The sequence below is a fragment of the Zootoca vivipara genome, chromosome 12 (assembly GCF_963506605.1).
Source record: "Zootoca vivipara chromosome 12, rZooViv1.1, whole genome shotgun sequence".
Lineage (NCBI taxonomy): Eukaryota > Metazoa > Chordata > Lepidosauria > Squamata > Lacertidae > Zootoca > Zootoca vivipara.
This window is the reverse complement of record NC_083287.1, coordinates 58,712,919-58,735,186: the sequence shown is the minus strand read 5'-3', so window position 1 is coordinate 58,735,186 and position 22,268 is coordinate 58,712,919. Positions and strand designations below refer to the sequence as shown.

Below are 22,268 nucleotides of genomic sequence, written 5' to 3'. Positions count from 1 at the left end.
TTTATTATTATTATTTATTAGTTTTTTATACGGTCCTTCACAATTTACAATATAAAGGCACAAAAATGCATACCATAATAACCAACCTACCTTCCCCAGCTGGTTTTGTGGCGCTGCAGCCGGGTGTCCTAAAGAAGGCAAGGCCCCCACAGATGGTCCTTGGGGGGCAGGGGAGGCCAGGCCACGGAAAGGGCTGGTTGGAGGGTTGAGGCCCGGGGCAGCCTCTCTTTTAAGCCATCTTCCTATTAGGAAAAGGTACATATCTCAACACGGGTTTGTAATGTTGTAAGAATTTCTCAGAAATGGGGGTTCCACACACATGGCTACCACGGTGTCAAGGCACACACCCTTTTCATGTAAGTATTGCTATTGAAAGTTTATTTTACACAGAATACAATAAAATTCAAACACACTAAAAGTAGCATTAGCAGCTCTCCTCTGGTTACAGGTAGGTAGCCGTGTTGGTCTGGGTCGAAGTAAAATAAAAAAATTCCTTCAGTAGCACCTTAAAGACCAACTAAGTTTTTATTTTGGTATGAGCTTTCGTGTGCATGCACACTTCTTCAGATACAGTGAAATAGAAGTCCCCAGGCACTTATGTAGAGAAGGGGTGGGGAGGGGTGGGGATGGGGAGGGGAGGGGGGATCACTCAGAAGGGTGGTGGAAGTGGGTGATTGACTGACTGATAGCTGTTGATGACCGAAAACGACTGCAAATGGTTTTGCATGAAAAAGCAAGGGTTGAGATGGCTGAAGATCGCTTATCATGTATAATGAGATAAGAATCCGATATCTCTGTTCAAACCAGGTCCCTCCATGGTTTTGAGCTTGGTGATAAGTTGTAATTCAGCAACTTCTCTTTCCAGTCTATTTCTGAAATTCTTTTGTAGTAAGACAGCTACTTTGAGATCTTGTATAGAATGTCCTGGGAGATTGAAGTGTTCTCCTACTGGTTTTTCTGTCTTCTGGTTCCTGATGTCAGATTTATGTCCATTTATCCTTTGGCGTAGGGTTTGGCCTGTTTGTCCAATATAGAGAGCTGAAGGGCACTGTTGGCATTTGATGGCATACACAATGTTAGAAGATGAGCAATTAAATAGTCCTGAGATGGTATGTTGGATGTTGTTGGGGCCAGTAATGATGTTGTCCGGGTGTATGTGGCAGCAAAGTTGGCATCTGGGTTTATTGCAGGCTCTGGTACCAGTGTCCATGTTAAGTCTGGTGGTTGTATTATTGTGGGTGAGGAGTTGTTTAAGATTGGGTGGCTGTCTGTAGGCAATGAAAGGTCTTCCTCCCAGAGCTTGAGAAAGGGAGCTGTCATTGTCCAGGAGAGGCTGTAGATCTCTGATGATGCGTTGTACTGTTTTAACTTGGGAGCTGTATGTGATGACTAGTGGTGTTCTGTTATTTTCTTTTTGGGGTCTGTCTTGCAGCAGGTTCTCTCTAGGTATCAGTCTGGCTCTGTTGATCTGTTGTTTAACTTCATCAGGTGGATATTTTAGTTCTAAAAAGGTTTGCTGTAGATCTCTTAGGTGAGATTCTCTGTCTGTAGAGTTGGAACAGATGCGGTTGTAACGTAGGGCCTGGCTGTATACGATGGATTGTTTGGTATGTTTGGGATGGTAGCTAGAAGCATGTAGATATGTTTGTCGGTCAGTTGGTTTTGTGTATAATGTGGTGTCTATACGTCCATCCTGTATTTTTATAGTAGTGTCCAAAAATGTATTTCTTGCATAGATTGGTTCATTGTTAGGTTGATGGTGGGGTGAAAGTCATTGAATGTCTGGTGGAATCCGGTTTCCAGGGTCTGTTGTCCATGTGTCCAGATAATAAAAATATCGTCAATGTATCGCAGGTACAGGAGAGGTTTGAGTGGGTAGGAGTTAAGGAAACGTTGTTCTAAATCTGCCATGAAGATGTTGGCATACTGTGGGGCCATGCGGGTGCCCATGGCTGTGCCGCTGATCTGGAGCTCTCCTCTGCAAAAGATCACATTTTGACGTTTCACGTTTCGCAACAGCTCCCCCTGCAGGAGCTTCCGCTGGTACTGCAGTCATGCCCGCAAAAAGACGCCGCCCCTATTTTCTTGCAAGCCGCCCGGAGCCTGAGAGAAGTGCTCCGTCTACGGCGCGCACCTTGGTTTTTATGAATGAAAAGGTACAATTCATGAATGAAAGCCGGGCCCAAATATGATGCGGAGTGGAAAAGAGGCAGTTGGGCCATGTTTAGGCCCTGGCTGACCTCAGAGACCACTTCTCCAGTAGCCAGGAACTCCTTGATGGGTTACTGATGGGTCCCCAATCTGCAAACTAGGTGGGAGAGTATTTGTCATGGAAGGGAAAGTCTTTTGTTTATGAATGGGGAAGGTTTGTGTCAATGGACTCCGTGGCAAGAGGATTTGCCTCCCGGCTCTCCTCTCGGCAGTGCGCCCGGGCCAGCCGTGCACGTGCTCCCTCCTCATGGCCAGCCAACCCGCTTCCTGGAAACTTTGGGGAGGGGGCGTGTATGGCGCGCCCCCCTGTGGCTGGGGCGGGCGGGGGCGCGCGCAGGGGGGGGCGTGAAAAGTAAGAGGCGCATGCGTGGTCTCGGCGGGTCCGGAGCTGGATCCTCCTCGGACCAGGAGAGGAGCCGGTGGCCGGGTGAGCTGCTGCCTGCACTGTCCGCCGGGCTCCCTCGGGTTGCGGGGCAAGCGCCAGCCTTGGGGTGCTTCGGAGGAGACTTTCCCTGGGCAGGAGGGAGGGAGGGAGTCGGCTGTTCCGGAGCCCTGGCTGGGATGGAGCCGCGAGCTGGTATTCCTTTTCTTTCTCTCATATGCACTTTAACTCATTGTAATATTATATATGCATAAGGGAAAGAGGTTTCGACGGATTTTAGGTAATTTTGCAGGGTGCATCCGCGCACCCCTTTCCAAGTGTTTTGACGAGCTTTGATTGAAAGAGTTCTGGAGGAGAGGCGAGAAGCCATTTATTGCCTGCTGCTGCCACCTCCCCTCGGGCGGGAAGGGAGGGAGGGGGGCAAAAGGTGGTTGCTCGGGGACAGCCAGTAGGGGGGGAGGGGTGCTTCCGTGGCCATCGGGGGAAGGACGACGGGACCCCCATGTTAAGAAGACAGCCAGTCAAGAGCCGCTCCCTGCTGCCCATAAAACCTCTCCAGGTGTGTGCAATATACTGAGGTCCTCCTGGGCTCCTGCGAGGGCGAGCTGGGTGCTTTCAGCTTGCCGAAAGGTTGAATGCAACTGAGCTGGATTCCTAGAAAGGACAGGAAATAAAGGCGGGGGAGGCAGACCCTCCAGAGCAAAATCCTCTTCCTTCCAAGTCCCTTCAGTGGCTCCGCCCCACGCCCCCCCCCCTTGTGCAAGTGAAGCCTCGGTGGTGCCTTCTGGGATTTGGCGAGTCTCTCTTCTGGGGTGAGAGACTACTCGACAACCCAGCCATAGCTGCCAAGTTTTCGCTTTTCTCGCGAGGAAGCCTATTCAGCATAAGGGAAAATCCTTGTAAAAAAGGGATAACTTGGCAGCTATGAACCCAGCTCATCGGGGTCCAAGTCCCCCGCGGGTTCATGCAGTCAGTGGCAAGAGAGAAATGGCAAAAATGGCCTTGGAATGGAGGAAATTGGCAAAGGGGTTGAATTTTTATGATTTTATAAAGCTAGGTATCTTCCCTAAGCTGTCAAGTCGAAAGGATACATTCAGGCATAATATTTGTAACATTGTAACAAGTTTAAAGATGTGGGGGGGTGTCATTTCCGTAACACCCAACAGGGGGCCTGGGGTAGAATGGGGGGGTCCCAGAGCTGCAGGGCACATACAAAACTTTGCAGATGATCAAGGGATTCATTTTGATCTCTTGGAGGATTCCTGAGAGTCGGATGAGCAGAAAGAGGCCATGCCCTACAAATTGGGAACAGTGGGGAATTTTTGGGAAAATTCTATGCAGCAGATCCTGGGTAAGGAAGGCACCCTCAGCTCAGATGCACAGATCCAGCAGTTCTGTTAACAGGATGCCACCTCACCTTAACTCACCTTCTGAATGTTGCTTGTGTTATTTAGCAGTTTTATTTGTATATTGGTCGTGAATGGTAAAATAGGCTTCTAAAACAGTAGCTGGGATTCACATAAGCAGCCCCATCTGTTGCACAATGGGGCTCCACCCCACCCCGCTCCCATGTTGACTGTCTTGGGCCCAGTCTTATTCAACATCTTTATCAATGATGGGCTTGAGGGCATCCTGAGCAAGTTTGCAGATGGCACCAAATTGGGAGGGGTGGCTAATACCCCAGAGGACAGTATCACACTTCAAAATGACCTTAATAGATTAGAGAACTGGGCCAAAGCAAACAAGATGAATTTTAACAGGGAGAAATGTAAAGTACTACACTTGGGCAAAAAAAAAATGAAAGGCACAAATACAGGATGGGAGACACCTGGCTTGAGAGCAGTACATGTGAAAAGGATCTAGGAGTCTTGGTAGACCACAAACTTGACATGAGTCAAACAGTGTGATGCAGCAGCTAAAAAAGCCAATGCAATTCTGGACTACATCAATAGGAGTATAGATTATCTAGATCAAGGGAAGTAATAGTACCACTGTATTCTGCTCTGGTCAGACCTCACCTGGAGTACTGTGTCCAGTTCTGGGCACCACAGTTCAAGAAGGATACTGACAAGCTGGAACGTGTCCAGAGGAGGGCAACCAAAATGGTCAAAGGCCTGGAAATGATGCCTTATAAGGAACGGCTTAGGGAGCTGGGTATGTTTAGCCTGGAGAAGAGAAGGTTAAGGGGTGATATGATAGCCATGTTCAAATATATGAAAGGATGTCATATAGAAGAGGGTGAAAGGTTGTTTTATGCTGCTCCAGAGAAGTGGACACGGAGCAATGGATTCAAACTACAAGAAAGAAGATTCCACCTAAACATTAGGAAGAACTTCCTGACAGTAAGAGCTGTTCGTCAGTGGGATTTGCTGCCAAGGAGTGTGGTGGAGTCTCCTTCTTTGGAGATCTTTCAGCAGAGGCTTGACAGGCATATGTCAAGAATGCTTTGATGGTGTTCCCTGCTCTGCAGGGGGTTGGACTGGATGACCCTTGTGGTCTCTTCCAACTCTAGGATTCTATGATCTATAGTAGTATAAAGCTTTATTGGCATCATTTACAAACATTTAAAATTAATAATGCAGTGCGATCCCGTCACCAACTCATCAGTACAAACACTTGCCAAAGGGAGGGGAGGCCAGCAATCTATTTCACCTCTGTGGGTCTCCAACAGGGGCAGGATCCTGTAATGTACTTTGGCGGCAAAAGATCAAATAGAGGAACTAAGCCACAGGCATGGTACGCTCCTGGTCTCTCCCCTGTAATAGGAAGTGTATAACCTCTATCTCCAGTTTCCAATTTGGAATACATAGTTGGTCCAAGTATTGCTGACGGATATCATTGTACATTTTGCATTCAAGGACCATGTGAATTTCAACCAAGTGGGCGTCACATGGGCAGATCCTGTCTCCTGCCATCCCGGCGAACCTACCCCAGAGGTGGTTAGAGGGGTTAGCGTTGAACCTAGACAGCGCGAAAGCCCTTTCTTGCGGGTTGTAGAGGAATTGTAAATAATTGGGAGTAAATTCCTGCGCCCAAGAGAGATGAAAGTAAAGAGGGGAACATGTTTTCCTCGCAGCTAAGGTCAGTTCCTGTCACTCTATGTCCCATATCCTAGATTTTACATAGCTGCCAAGTCTCCCGTATTCCCCGGGAAACCCCCGTTTTTCCAGCTGTTCCCAGCCGAAAAAACTGATTTTTTTGTTTTCCCCGGTTTATTCTGGCGCAGCGGCCATTTTGGAACTGGGCGGAGCATGCTCAGAAGTGACTTTTGATGCTGCTCTGCCCAGTTCCAAAATGGCTGCAGCGCGACTTCTGGTGCGGCGGCCATTTTGGAACTGGGCACAGCAGCATCAAAAGTCACTTCTGAGCATGCTCCGCCCAGTTCCAAAATGGCGGCAGCTCTACTTCCGGTCTGATCCCTTATTTTTCAGGCAGGAACTTGGCAGGTATGGTTTTTAACATGGCTTTGGTGGTTGGAAAATCCACGGCTCCTAGGAGGTCCTCTGAGAGCCCCAGTTGTTGAATCTTTGTATAGAACAGTTGCAATCCTGGGGAGGGGAAGGAGTCTGACAAAACTTCACTCAGTAAGGAATCTTTATCCGCTGAGAAGCAAATGCTTAGCCAGCATAAAAGAAAACTCATCCAGGCAGCTGTCTCAAGCTTATGTTGGCACAAGGCTCAAGGCACAAGGCACAAGGCTCCATAGGGTACACAGCGTGGGACAGCAAAGATCTTATATAGGTAGAAAATCTGTCTGCACTTCCTCCACTGATTGGGTGAACCCTGACATCCAGATTGGAATTCCATAGAGCAGTTGAGCATTAAAGGCCTTGAGGGCAGAAGGGATGTGTTGGTTACCTCTTGTTGCAAAGAAGCGTGTTATGGCCTGCATAGACAGCTTGCTGGTGTTTACCACTGCTGCACAATGTGAAGACCCCCGAAGCCTGTGATGGAAAGTGATCCCCAGATAGTTGAATTTGGGAACCTGTTGGATGTGTTTCCCACCAAAAACCCAACTATAGATCTTACAAGAGTTCCTGAAAACCATTATTTTACTTTTGTCAAAGTTCATGCTCATTTTCATTCTGGACAAGTAAACAATGCAGGCTTCTTTTCTCTCTTTTTTCCAAATAATATTTATTCATTGTCAAACGCTACAAAATACAAACAAAAAACAAAAACACAAAAAAGAACAAAAACAAAAAGACCAAAAATAAAACATAAAAAAGAAAAACATATCATTTCTGACATTTTTACTTAACATTGTGGACTTCCTCAATTCCCCCCACATTGGGCCCATTTTTAAATCCAAATTAAGCAGTTTTTCATATTATAACTTGAATCATTTTAAACTTACAGGTAGGTAGCCGTGTTGGTCTGAGTCGAAGCAAAATAAAATAATTCCTTCAGTAGCACCTTAACTCCAACTAAGTTTATATTTTGGTATGAGCTTTCGTGTGCATGCACACGAAAGCTCATACCAAAATATAAACTTAGTTGGTCTTTAAGGTGCTACTGAAGGAATTTTTTCATTTTAAACTTTGTTTCATTATCTCTCAACATTTTCTATTCTAAAAAAAATCAACTATCCTTTAGGTATAATTCATTCATTAATCCAAATCCAAATCTATTTTCGCATCCATCTATCATATATTTCACCCCTTAGGCTGAAGTTTATTCCCAAAAACTTTTCCATAAATTCAAATATTACTTCTTATGTCCTAATAACATTTAAACACTTAAATCTAATTCAGCCCCCCCTCCCCTGGCCTCAGGGTCTCCCAGATGAGTCAGCCAGTTCCATAAGTCGTTCCAGTTTCAGACCATCTTAATCAGTCAAAAAATATCATCCATTATTACTTTTCACCCCACTCCCACTCTATCACAGCCTATCCCACCACTCTTCATTCTTCATCCCCTGCTGCCTCCCCAATTCTCTAGCTGTTACACAACACCATCCTACTATGTTTCCACTTTTCAGCCCTATCTCAATTTTTAATCCCCATAGACTCAGACCCCAGTATGGATCCCGCCCCCCCCCTCAGTGGGAGGGCATTATTCCACACTGGTTCTTCTTTGAGGGATATTTGAATCAAGCATGAATATTGTTTCCCCCTCTCACAGGGGGCACAATGTTCCATGTATTTTCCTCTTCTTTAAATTGAATTGCATTGTCCAGGACTGATGGTTGTTCGTCTTTCTTCTCTGTTCAAATTAGTCTTTTTTCAATTTCCACATATTTCTGATTTATTATTCCAATCTGTATTGAATTCTGATGCACTTCGCTTTTTAAATCCAAAAGTAATCTCAGGAGTTCATTTTCAAAGTCTACGAAGTCAGATGGTATTATGTCTACTGACATCTTGTTCATCTCCAGTTTCATGGGAACAGCACAGATTACAAAGCAGGAAGTGGCGCAGTTCATATTTCCAAACTTCAAAAGCAAAAGTTATGTCTGAACTGGTTGCAAACTGACATTTTTAATTCTTCTTCATAACTTAAAGCGCTTATGTCCATTTATGAAAAGAGCAATGTCAAAACTTCCCCCCCGCCAAATATTTTGCACTCTCTTCAATATTGACAGTGCCAGACCTCAAAGAGGTAAACAAATTCCTTCCTATTGTGATGTCATAATGGCAGCTCACTGATCCCTCCAGGGACCTGACTCCGGCTTCCAGGGGGGCTTCCCCCAGTCCAAAATAAAACTTTCTACAGGGATTTTGCCTAATTCAACCCTTCTCCCCTTTACCCTGTCTTAGGGGGAAAGTTTTAAGTCCAATTTTTGGAAATTAAAAGATTCCTGTCAGCCTTTCCGGCTTCGGGCAAATTAACTGCGTCTCCGTTCTCTCAATGGGGGAGATCGACTTCATTTTTAAAAAATCTCTTCCCATGGCCAATTCTTTCCCTTTAATTTTTTTTAAAGCTCTTTTTCTTTACTCACGTGTCCATTCTATTCAAATCCTTTAATTTGGAAAAATCCACCGCTCCACAGGCTGCCGGCATGGAGCTCCACACTACGAGGGTAGCAGTTCCACTCAAGCACCATGTCTCCACTCCACTCGCTCTTGGCTCCCTTAATAGGGCTTACCGGGGAGCAGAGGAGACAGAAAAAGGTGCAGCTGAGTCCCCACGTCCCCAGAACGCTCGATCTGGAGCTCTTTTGGGGGTCCGCAACGCTCTCGCGGCTCCCCCCTCCCTCACAGCGCCAGGGAATCTCTGAGCTCGAGATTCCCTCACCAATCAGCAATGGCGGTAGAACGGAAGTCTGCTTTAAGCCAATTCTTGTCTGTGAGAGCAGAATCATGTCATCTGACTTTTGACTTTGTTCATTTCACAGATGAGGAGTGGACTCAGCATAAGGAAGTCATGGAGGAGAATAATAGGATCATGGACTCTCCTAGTAAGTCTCCCTGTTGGATCATAATATCTGCTTTGAAATGAACCCTGCAAGAAGATATCACATCTAGTGCCCCTCAGTTTTTCATCTCACAAAATCATTCATTAGCATTGTTCAATAATTGGGGGCTCCATTTCTTCCTGAGAGTATAATCTGTTTCTCCCTTCATTGTAGGTGGTGATGAATTGGACGTTAAGAAAAAGGGAAACCACGGCCAAGTCCACAAAGTGGAGAAAGGATATAAGTGTTCAGAGTATGGCAATAACTTCATTCAGAGCTCCCATTCCAATCCAACAAATTCCATTGGGAAGAAACCCTATCAGTGCTTGGAATGTGGAAAGAGCTTCAGTAAGAAGGGCACACTCATAGTGCATCAAAGAATTCATACAGGGGAGAAACCATATCAGTGCTTGGAATGTGGAAAGAGCTTCAGTCACAGGCCTGGTCTCACTTCCCATCAAAGAATTCATACAGGGGAGAAACCATATCAGTGCTTGGAATGTGGAAAGAGCTTCAGTCATAGGGCCAATCTTTCTTCCCATCATAAAATTCATACAGGGGAGAAATCGTATCAGTGCTTGGAATGTAGAAGAAGCTTCCGTAAGAACTGCCATCTCACTGCCCATCAAAGAATTCATGCAGGGGAGAAACCATATCAGTGCTTGGAATGTGGAAGGAGCTTCAGTCACAAGTGCAATCTTTCTTCCCATCATAAAATTCATAAAGGGGAGAAACCATATCATTGCTTGGTATGTGGAAAGAGCTTCAGTCTCAGAAAGAGTCTCACTTCCCATCAAAGAATTCATACAGGGGAGAAACCATATCAGTGCATTGAATGTGGAAAGAGCTTCCGTGAGAAGCGCGCACTCAAAGACCATCAAAGAATTCATACAGGGGAGAAACCATATCAGTGCTTGGAATGTGGAAAGAGCTTCAGTCACAGGCATAGTCTCACTTCCCATCGAAGAATTCATACAGGGGAGAAACCATATCAGTGCTTGGAATGTGGAAAGAGCTTCCGTCTCAGAAAGGCTCTCATTTCCCATCAAAGAATTCATACAGGGGAGAAACCATATCAGTGCTTTGAATGTGGAAAGAGCTTCAGTCAGAGCGCCAATCTCACTTCCCATCACAGAATTCATACAAGGGGGAGTGACCATTTAAATGCTTGAAATGTAGGAATAACTTTATGGAAGCACAAAGTTTCATTGAAATGGAAACAGTGGAAAGAGGTTCAGTCACAACACCAGTCACAACACCCATATCACTTCCCATCACATGAGCCACAGTGGGGCATAACCTTAGAAATAGGTGTCTACAAATTTAATTTTAGGAGATTTTGATTTGTATGCAGGCATGGATTGCGATGGTGTTTATGTCCTTCAGAAACACAGCAAATAAGTCAATGTTGTCTCTACAACCGTGGAGTGAAAAAGCCTTGCTGAAATTGAGATGCACTATGTCCACAGCATTCCCCTGAACCACCAATGTTGTAACTTTATCACGGCAACTTTTTCTAAATGCTCACTGGCTGACTGTTTATCTGTTCCAGGACCATTCCTGGTACCAATGTCAAGTTCACTAGTTTTTTTTCAGTTAACCTGTACTAGGTCTTCCCCCCCCCTTTTTTTTTTGAAGATGGGAACAACATATTCCTCCAGTTTGTAGGGACCTCACCTGTTCTCCATGAATTCTCAAAGATCATAGACAATGGCTCTGCAATTACGTCTGCAAGCCTGGTGTTCCCTTACTACCTCTTTTCCTATCTTGGGCTTCAGCTCCCTCTTTACACCATTGATTCTGTTATTACCAGGTTGGGTATCACTTTCCTTTTGGGTAAAGACAGAGGCAAAGAAGCTGTTGAGCAGTTCCACCTTTTCTCTGTCACCCAATAGCATTTCTCTGTCTTCCCCATGCCAGAGACCTACCACTTGCTTGTTCTTCCTTTTGCTTCAAACAAAGCCGGAGAAACCCTTAAAAAAATTATTTTTAACTTTTCCTGCAAGCCCGAGTTCATTCTGAGCTTTAGCCCACCTGCAACTGTATACTCCTTTGTGATTTTCCCTTTCTTTCCTTTCTCAGAAATGCCCTTCTGGAATCTCAGCTTATCTGTAAACTCCTTATGCAGCCAGACTGGGACCTTCAGAGGCTTCTCACTTTTCTTATTGGAATTGTCTGCATTTGGGCCTTCAATATTTCACCTTTTAGAAATTCCCATCCATTTTGGACTCCCTTCTCTTTTGAGTATTTTTTACCATTTGATCCCACCCCATGGTTCCTTAAGCTTTATAGGAACCTCCAATTCTCTATTCATTTATTAACACCTGCATATCTGTCAGGGAGTGCTCACAGGGTCCGCGGGAGGAGGGAGACAGGGATCGGGTTACAGGGAGCCTCGGCCATTGCTCTCCAGCACCACCTCCTCCAGTCGGGAAAGCAGCCAAACCTCCAGCGGGGAGGTGGTCAGCACCACGGAGAGGGGGCTCCAGGATGTTAGGTTGGAGCCCTTGTCCCACCTCAGCCAAGAGGGCTCAGAGAGGCAGATGCTACTTCCGTCGCCCCAATTGCACAGGGGTCTGAAACGCAAAGAGGGGAGGCGGAGATTGGGGTGTCCAAGTTCTTATGCTGGGGTAGAAACCGGAAGGGGGTATTCCCGGATTCTGCTAGTGACTAGAGCAGTCATCAATCTGTTGATAACGCAACAGGTTATGGGAGTTTGGATGTGGCAAATATCCAACAGTTCCTTGGTCAAGGTGACCTCCCTAACAAGGCCATGGTTATGTCACCAAGAGGTGGTACAAACAGATACGGTAATTTACAAGGCACAGGTCATATCAATACATTCCAGGTGCTAAGAAATTTTCCAGTGTAAAGAAAATACAAGTTGATTACATTCAGAACACCCCTTTCCAAAGGTTGAGCAAAATTTATTCGCTGATAATTTCACATTTACAAAGATGCATACAATTACTTGTTTCCTTTTAGACCTGGAAGGGGAAAAAGTTTAAATAGATCAATAAATAAAATTTTATTAAGATGGTCCCATAATACAGTAAAATTATAACTACAGAAGATACAAGATTATAACTACAGAAGAAAAACAAGAGAAACACACACAAAAAGGGACATTAAAGATAAAGAAAGGAAAAAGAGAAAGAAGAATACAATGAAAAACAGAAAGAATCCTTAGTCAAAGACAGAAAAGAATTTCAAAATTTCCACCTGCCAGTTACATTGAAAATTATGATTATTTTAAACATTTGGTCCATAGGAACATCCATCTCTTTCCTTTGTAATGAAGACCAGAATAAAGAGCACAAAACTGTACTAAGCAGTACAGACAAATCGTCTTCATGATCTTTTGGGGAAAATGTCTTAAAGCTATAACAGTCCCTGCTGTGCCTTCAATTTTCCAAAGGAGCACAGACCTGGGTGAGGGTGAAGATACCTGGAATCCCGTGCATGACTCAGTGGATGTTGGGGTGGTTGGTAACAGTATGAAGCATAGAAGAAGTCAATACAAAATGCTAATGCAGTAATAAGAAGAGCTTAACACAAGGATGTAGGGAAATGTTATGTCTTCTCACAGGGGCCAACCAGATCCCCTAAAGGGAATAAGTGAATAATAATAATAATAATAATAATAATAATTTATACCCCGCCCATCTGGCTGGGTTTCCTGGGCAAGACAGTTCCATGGTTTAATTCTGTGCTGTGTGAAGGGGAACTTTCCTGGTGCCAAACAGACAGTGGCAATGATGCTTCTGAATACCATTTGCTGGAAACCACAGGAGGGAAGGGTGTGCTTGTGTTCTGCTTGCGGGTTTCCCGTTATGGAGATTGGTTGGACGCTGTGAGGACGTGATGCTGATCATGGGCCATTGGCCTGATCCAGCAGGCTCCCCTTAGGTTCTTATGTTATGTTCTCATTTCTGGCAAGTGACTGCCAGTTCAGACTCTTGTGAGGAACAGTTGAAGGAGCTGAGGAGGTTTGGCCTGGAGAAGAGAAAGCTGAGAGGTGATATGAAACTCGCCTTAAAGGGTTGTTGCATGGAAGATGGAGCAAGCTTGTTTTCTGCTTCTCCGGATGGTAGGTCCGCCTGCACCTCCAGTGAAGAGCATCATGGGACAGTTCAGGGGTAGACCTCTCTTTGCCCAAGACCCTGGAGAGCTGCTTCCTGCCATAGTGGACGCCATTGGGCTGCATGGTCCAGCATTCTGATTCAGTCTTCATAACTTCATGGGCAGTAGGGGGTTAATGGCCAGACAGATAGATAACCTGCCTAGCCTTTTCTCTTCCATTCCCTTCTCAGCCCAAGAGCCACATTCCCTCCTGAGGAACCTTCCAGGGGCCACATGGAAGTGATGGGCAGGACCAGAGATCAAAGTAGGTGGAGCAATGAAGGTAAATTTTAGCTTTGCACAATAGGCAAGGTCTGAAAGAGCCAGGATCAGACACATTTCTTTCCTAAAAATTTCATTAGATTTTCATAACTTTTAACAAATTAACTTCAGACTTTAAACTTATTACAGTATATAACTTGTATAAAGTGATGAATGTGTGGCATTGCTAAAGTGGAAGGCGATAGGGGAAAAGCAATGAGGAGTCACTGGCCTTTTAACTGCCCAGGTGTGGCATTCAGGGGGTGGGACCTCAAGTCAGCAAATAGCGAGCCAGATCTGTTGGTAGCTCCAGGCCACTGCTGAGACAACTTGTATGTTCTGCTTCCGTGCCAAGGTCGCTAGCTGTGGTCTTGACCATTCCTTGGTCCTTCTCCATGTTGCTAATCCCCTTCCTGAGAACTGAGGATCTGGGTGCTATGGAAGTCCTCTAGCTGGAGCAGTGGACAGTTTCCCATGGATAGAACACGCATGTGCCACTCCAAGGCTTTTCATTCTTCTTGCCGTGCCTTTGGCACAGGCAAAGTTCATAAATGTATTTAGTTTGTATGGGCTGTTATTGTACTGGGTAGCGCGGCTCCACCTACTGGCCATAAAGAATATTGCAAGAACGGCAGTTGCTGACAGTTGGGACAGTTGGCCTGAGGGGTTAGAGAGGAGGAGTTCAGTGGGTGTGAGGGTACCAGAGGGAGTGCTGTTACATGTTCTCCACCTGCAAGATTGTATCGTTGTTTTACCATTTAATACTTGTCTTCACACTTATTATTTGTCTTATTCAATTTGTTTTACCTCGTTCTTGACTGTTAATAAAGTATAGGATTAAAAGTAAAAAAAAAATCTCTTTCTTCCGTCGAAGACAAGAAGGTTTAGCTGTATGTCGAACTACCTAGGCCTAGGTCACCAGGCACGGTAGTGAGGACAGCACAGTAAAACAACGGCTTTCCAGCAAGTGGAAAGAGATAAGACTACGCAGACCTGCTATTCTGTCAACGCACACGCCTGCATACGACAATAGCAAGCTCTAAACAGTCAGACATCTCCTTAACAACATGTCTCAGAGTCGGGCGTCTTTGGGAAAGGCAAGGTCCCAAGTCTCTGGTACTTCTAAATCTTCCATTGTGAGTAATGCACTTGCCATTGCTCGCGCCAAGTCTGAAGCGGCTAAAACATGAGCAGCCTTCGCAGAGCAAGAAATAAAGATGAAACAGGAAAAGGCTAGGTTGGAAGCAAGCCTAGAAAAACTCATTTTAGAAAAAGAAACAGCAGCCGCCATAACTGAGGCAGACGCCTTAGAAGCGACTTTAATTCCTGTCAGGGAACGCAACAGTGTAATCAGCCCGGATCCGGGACTACAAGATCCCCTGCAACGGACTTCAGAGTACGTTTATCAGCATGCCAAATCAAGTGACTATGTACCTCTGCAACAACCTAGAGAAGAGGACATCAAAACGACAACCCAAGACTTTTATACGGTGCCGCTGCAAAACAGAGACAAGCCTATTAGTATGAGCAACCCGGCAAACTCAACCTTCGAACCGGAGCGGTACAACAGAGATCACATGAAATCAGAACCATCAGAAAGGTACGATTATCCCATACCTTTACATCGTAGTGACCCTCACCACACTGATCCAACCACAATAGACTTTGCCAAGTTCCTTGCTAAACGTGAACTAGTCACAAAGGGACTTGAAAAGTTTAACGACCAACCTGAAAGTTACAGAGCCTGGCGCGCTTCCTTTCAAAATGCTATCGAAGGCCTAGATCTATCGTGCTGGGAAGAGATGGACCTCTTAGTCAAGTGGCTTGGTAAAGAGTCTGCCGAACACGCCAAAAGAATTAGAACAATAAACATTAATTACCCAGGCATCGGCCTTAAAATGATTTGGAATAGACTTGAGGAGTGTTACGGTTCAATAGAAGCTATAGAGAACGCACTATTTAAAAGACTCGATAGTTTTCCTAAGATACCTGCCAAAGCTTACCAGAAACTCAGAGAATTGAGTGATTTACTAAAGGAACTTCAAGTAGCTAAATCTGAAGGAGACTTACCTGGACTTAAGTTTCTAGACACAGCTAGAGGTGTCAACCTCATTGTACAAAAGTTACCTTACAATCTACAAGAACAATGGATTGCACATGGTTCTAAATTTAAGAGAAAACACAACGTTCCGTATCCTCCCTTTTCTGTTTTCGTGGATTTTGTGAACCAGCAAGCTAAGATGAAGAATGATCCCAGTTTTGATTTCTCACTGTCATGTGTTATTTCCCACGGACCGAACAAGCCCCCAATATCAGTACACAAAATTAATGTAGACTCTCCAGATTCTCCTTTCAGGTCTGCTAACTCTTCTCTCACGGAGGCAAGAATTAAGGATCCTGGTAAACAGTGTCCTCTACACCGCAAGCCTCATCCTCTGCAGAATTGTAGAACCTTCAGAGAGAAGCCTTTAGAAGAACGCAAGGCCTTCCTGAAGCAGAACAACCTTTGCTACAAGTGCTGCTCAGCCTTTCACTTCGCTAAGGATTGTAAGGTCAGTCTGCGATGCCGAGAATGTGATAGTTCAGATCACAATACGGCTCTACACCCTGGGTCTGCCCCATGGTCCTTACAACACACAGCTTCACTGAGCATGGCGGGGAGCAAAAACACACTACTACAACTACGCCAGAGATTACCTCAAAATGCACTGAGGTCTGTAAAGGAACCATAACTGGCAAGTCCTGCTCCAAAATCTGTTTAGTTAGAATCTACCCTGTAGGTAACAGGAATAAAGCCATCAAACTATATGCCATTCTAGACGACCAGAGTAATAAGTCTCTAGCCAGCCCAACCTTCTTTGATATGTTTGATATCAAAGGCCCTAGCTTTCCATACTCCTTGAAAACGTGTTCAGGTAACGTTGAGACAGCGGGGAGAAGAGCATCCGGCTACAAAATAGTGTCCTTAGATGGCCAAACTTCTTTAACTCTACCAACCCTCATTGAATGCAACCAGATTCCTGATCAAAGATCTGAGATTCCGACCCCAGATACAGCACGTCACCACCCACATTTAAAACGCATAGCGAATCTAATACCTCAACTAGACCCGCAGGCTCGGATTATCTTACTCCTGGGGAGAGATATATTACAAGTCCATAAAGCAAGAGCCCAGATTAATGGTCCTCACAATGCCCCTTACGCCCAGAAGCTGGATTTAGGATGGGTCATTATAGGAGACGTCTGCCTTGGAAGCATGCAGAAACCAAACTCTGTCAACAGCATGCTCACAAATACACTAGAGAATGGACGCCCTTCTCTTTTCCAACCATGTCACAACCACTTCCTTATAAAGGAATTACCTCAAAAAAATCATTCAATTTGCCCTGTCGTCAACCTCCCTAACGAGGACGTCGCTTGTGACAGCGACACAGATTATTTAGGGTATATCTACAACGAGAGTAGACGCTTTTATGTCTATGTTAACAACAGAATTCTACGGATTAGGAAATCCACTTGTCCAACTCAATGGCATTACGTACCTACTGAACACAATCCTGCAGATCACACTACAAGGGCTGTAGCAGCTAGTCATCTCAAAAACACTACATGGTTGACAGGACCTGCTTTCTTGTACAAGGCAGAGTTGACTGCCCCTCAGAATGACATATTTGAACTAGTGGACTCAGACTTGATTCTGAAGTCCGTCCTGAAGTTTCTACACTTCAGACAATGACTACAGTCAGTCATCTCGAGTCTCACAGGTTCAGTAGATTCTCGACCTGGAAGTCACTCATTAGAGCCATTGTTAGCCTAACCCACATAGCTCATTCATTTAAACATGTCACACCTCCAGTAGAGAGTAATTGTAAAGGCTGGCATCTGTGTCCCAACATCCGCACACCATCAGAGCATCAACATGCGCAAAATGTGATCATTTGCATTGTGCAACATGGAGTCTATGCCAGAGAGATCAACTGTATCTTGAACAAAAAGGTTATCCCTAATGTGAGGGACAAGGGATACAGGGAAGTCCCTCCCATCTTAAGTTCCAGCCCATCCCCAAGTGCTGGAGAGAGTAAGGAGAGCTCTGCCTCCAGCGGAGAGTCAGGAAGTGGTGTCCGAGGCTCAGGCAAGGTTGTGGAGCCCAGGCCGCAGGTGGGACAGGAAGTTGGACGCACGGGGGGGAGGCCAATCCCCCCAACTCCCGAATTGCGACGCAAACGTAGGGGGAAGAGGTTGGGTCTGCCAAAGTTGTGGTGCTGGAAGAAAACGCGCCAATCGCCATTCGGGAGTTCTGACACCTCACCTTAAGGATGCATTTTTACTGCTCTGAACACTGTAAATAATCAGCACTTAATAAAAGCCTTAAAAGACCATGCTGGAGTCGTTACTCTAGAGTAGCCATACCAGGCCCTCTGACAGCAACTCCCGAATCATTTTTTGGCTACTTTGGAGTGCAGCGATGAGCGCTCAAGAGGCTGAGCATTGGAGGCTGGAGGCCGAAGCAGCGAAGCAGGAGCTGCAGAACCTCACAGCGCACGCACAGCAGCAATTGCATGCCGCTCAGGAGGAAGCGCGAGGGGCGCAGGAGGAGCTGAACAAGCTGGTGGACCAGGTGAGGACAAAAGAGGAGACTGAGAAACAGCTAAGGGTGATGGTATTGGACCTGCAGAAAAAGTTGGAAGAGGAGAAAGCCGCTAGAGGTGGGGGGGCGCCCCAGCCGCAGCTAGTCCAAGTGAGAAGGGGACAGAGCCTAGTCACCAAGTTCAGTGGCGACCCTAGGGAGTACCTAGGATTCGAGACAGAAATAAATTATGCGCTGGAATTGCATGCAGCAGAATTCCCAGATGACGCGCACAGAGTCTCCTTTATCATAGAGCATTTGACGGGGGCCGCCCGGGAATGGGTAAGACCGCTCATCGCGCAAAAAAATCCTTGCATGAAGAACGCAAAAATATTTCTAGAAGCCTTAAAAATAATGTACGCTAGCGACAGTGAAATGGAGGCCACTAAACAGGAGCTTCATAACTTAACACAAGGAAAATCGACAGTTAGGGACTACTGGGCGAGATTCACCATGCTGGTGCACAAACTGGGGTGGGATCTGCAAAGTGAGCCAGTGAAATCAGCCTTCTACCTGGGTTTGCACGCAGACGTTAAGGATGAGCTGGCAAGAGGTCCCAGACCGCAGACTATGGATCAGTTAAGCAAAGCGGCGCTAGCGGTGGGGGTGAGACAGGAATCCAGATGGTATGACAAACAAGCGACGCGCGCAGCAAAACCTTGGTTCCCACGCTCCCAGGACAGACCACATCACCAAACCCCACCCCAGGGCCCGCCCCCAGACCCGTCCAGACCAAGCCCAGAGCCGGAACCGATGGAGATCGGGGGAGCGCGCGCGCGCGAGGGCTTTTCAAACCCCGGCGGCGCCAAGACGCAAGGAGGGAAGGGGCGGGAATTGCTTTCTCTGCAACTCCCCCCGGCATCGCGTCAGAGACTGCCCTCATCGCAGAGAGTGGCAAGGAAAGGCGGGAACGGTTGTACCTTCCCTCACTGACGCAGCACCACAGCAGGGAAACGAGACAGCCTGGCTGCAGGAGACAAGGGGCAGCAGCCAGGCACAGTCAGCAGACAACAGCCCCAGCCTGCCCACCCGCACAGAGAGGAGCAGAGCCAGCCCACCCCTCCCAGAGCAGGAGTGGTTCTAGAAGTCACGCTAACGCTCCCAAATGGCTATCCCCTGACAGTCCTCGCCTTAATTGACAGTGGTGCCTCAGCCAACTTCTTCTCGAGAAACTTTGCAGAAGAGCACCAGATCCAACTTCTGCAGCTGGATTTTCCCCTGCACGTAGCCACCATTGACGGCAGAGAGTTGCTGGGAGGGGCCATCACTCATCAAACCCCCCCATGAGAATGACGGTGGGAAGGCACTCAGAGACACTGGCTTTCAACGTCACAACCATCTCAGACCCCCCCATCGTTTTGGGAATGAGCTGGCTGGCGCGCCACGACCCCTCCATAAGTTGGCACCAGAGATGCATCACGTTTGGGTCGGACTTTTGTCTGGAACATTGCATGCAGCACCAACCAGGGGAGGGGCCTCCGATAGCCACGGTGGCCACCATGCATGTCAAAGGGGGTGAGGCGATACCCAAGCCGTACTGGGACCTGCAGGAGGTCTTCAGCGAAGCGGAGTCCGACCACCTACCCCCACACAGGCCTTTTGACTGCCAGATCAACCTGGTGCCAGGGGCAACGATACCCCCAGCCAAGCTGTACGCCATGTCAGATCAGGAACTGGAGGATCTGCGCGCTTTCATCGACAAGAACCTCAAGCGGGGGTTCATCAGAGAAAGCAAGGCAGCAGGGGGCAGCCCGGTCTTCTGGGTGGACAAGAAAGACACGCAACAGCGCCGTCTTGTGGTGGATTTTAGACGACTGAATTCAGTGACAGCCAGTGGCTTTCCCCATGCCCAGAGTGGATGATCTCCTGACAGCGGCACGCAGGGGCAAGATTTTCACCAAGCTAGACCTAAGAGGGGCGTACAACTTGATCAGGATCCGGGAAGGCAATGAATGGAAAACCACGATGTTCACGCCTCTGGGCTCTTTTGAATATCTGGTGATGCCCTTCGGGTTGCAAGGGGGCTCAGCATGCTTCCAGGCCTTCATGCACCACGTCCTGGGGTCCCTCCTCTTCAAGAACTGCTTGGTCTTCCTAGATGACATACTTATCTATTCCAATGACCCAGTGCAGCATGTGAAGGATGTCAGGGAGGTGTTGCAGCGCCTGAAGGACAACCACCTGTATGTGAAGCTGGAGAAGTGCAAGTTTCACACCAAAGAGGTGGACTTCCTGGGCTACAAGCTGTCAGACAAGGGGCTGGCGATGGACAAGGACAAGGTGCAGGCCATCCTGGACTGGCACAGCCCCAGGACGCGCAAAGATGCCCAACGCCTACTAGGCTTCGCTAACTTCTACAGGAAGTTCATCAAGAACTTCTCTCGTGTCACGGCTCCTATCACCGACTGCCTGAGAGGCAAGCAGAAGTTCCGGTGGACACCAGAGGCGCAAGCAGCGTTCGAAAGCCTCAAGAGGGTATTCGCTTCAGACCAGCACCTGTTCCACGTGGTGCAGGATGCGCCCCTACGCCTGGAGACAGATGCTTCGGACAAGGCTCTGGGAGCGATTCTGTTGCAACTGGACGCCAACAGAGTGGAGACCCTGTGCCTTCTTCTCCAGGAAGCTGACCCAGCCAGAACGCAACTACACAGTGTTTGATAGGGAACTTCTCGCGATCCACGCTGCGTTCCAGCACTGGCGACACTTCCTGGTGGGCGCCAAGCACCCCATCCAGGTGTGCACAGACCACAAGAACCTGGAGTTCTGGAGAACTGCCAGGGTGCTCAACCAGCGGCAGATACGGTGGGCAGAGTTCTTCTCGAACTTCAACTTCTCCATCCACTACATCCCGGGGGAGCAGAATGTCAGGGCGGATGCCCTCTCCCGCAAGCCAGAGTACATGGAGGAGTTGCCACCAGCACCCAGGCACATTTTCCCCCCATCAGCATGGTCATGCGGAGCAGCAGTGGTGAGCGAGGCAGAACTCACAGCACTGACAGCAGCTGATGAATTTGCCACCCGCATCTTCAGAGAACTGAGAGGGGGGAGGGAGCAAGCTAAAGACTTTGAGGAAAGGAGGGGTTTGCTTTTTTACAGGGGAGCCCTGTACCTGCCAACCAAACAGCTGAGAGGTAAGGCCCTCAAGCAGATGCACGACAACCCAACGGCGGGTCATTTCGGAAGGGACAAAACCACTCACCTAGTCATGAGACACTTCTGGTGGCCAGGGGTGCGGGAGGATGTTCGGGATTATGTAAGGGGATGTGACACCTGCCAGCGAGCAAAGGTGGTCAGAGCGCCACCAGCAGGTTTGCTGGAGCCATTAGCCACACCGCACAGGCCGTGGGAAGTAGTGTCCATGGACTTCATCACAGACCTGCCGTCGTCCAGGGGCAAGACCGCAGTGTTGGTGGTGGTGGACCTCATGTCCAAAATGTGCCACTTTATACCGTGTGCCAGGGCGGTCTCGGCAGAAGAGACGGCCAAACTGTTTGTTGACCACGTATTCAGACTGCATGGATTGCCTTTAAGAGTTATTTCGGATCGTGGCCGCCAATTTGTTTCCAGTTTCTGGCGGCGGCTAATGAACCTCCTGCAGGTGGAGGTCAGTTTGTCTACGGCTCGGCACCCACAGACCAATGGACAGGCGGAGCGGGTCAACGCCATTCTGCAGCAGTACCTGAGATGTTACGTCAGCCAGAGGCAAACGGACTGGGTGGATCGCCTGCCACTGGCAGAATTTGTCTCAACAATGCGGTGCACGTCTCCACAGGGGTGTCGCCCTTTAAGGCCAACTACGGGCGCGACCTCAGATCTTTCCCGGAGAGGGAGGGGGAGGAGGAGGAAGAGGGTCCACAGGCAGAGGATTGGGCAGAGGACCTGGAGACGGTGCACCAGCAGCTCAGAGAACACTTGGAGAGGGCCAAGGAAGCGTACAAGAAGGGGGCAGATCGCTACAGGCGACCGGGAGAGGTCATCAGGGTGGGGGACAAGGTTTGGTTATCCTCGGAAGGTCTTCCCACCAGGGGGCGATGCAAAAAGTTAGCACCCAGGAGGCTGGGCCCCTTCACGGTCACGCAACAGGTCAACCCGGTAGCCTTCAGGCTAGCACTGCCGGAGGACATGAGAGTGCACCCAGTGTTTCATAGATCACTGCTGTCGCCGTACAGGGAAAGTACCAGGTTCAGGGACAGCGATCAGCCTCCAGAGGGAGGGGGGGAGACGGGAGACGCCCGACAGCTCAATGAGGCAACTGAGATTTTAGACTC

At 47.6% G+C, this 22,268-nt stretch overlaps 1 protein-coding gene across 1 annotated transcript in view; it reads right to left on the bottom strand.

The window, feature by feature from the left end:
* Positions 1-12,626: 12,626 nt before the first annotated feature.
* The window catches only part of LOC118079413 (zinc finger protein with KRAB and SCAN domains 7-like), a 45,738-nt gene continuing 36,096 nt past the window's right edge, over positions 12,627-22,268 (bottom strand). The window contains exon 12 of the mRNA XM_060281080.1: positions 12,627-17,376. The gene's annotated coding sequence lies outside the window, so the exon portion shown is untranslated. The remainder of the gene's footprint in view (positions 17,377-22,268) is intronic.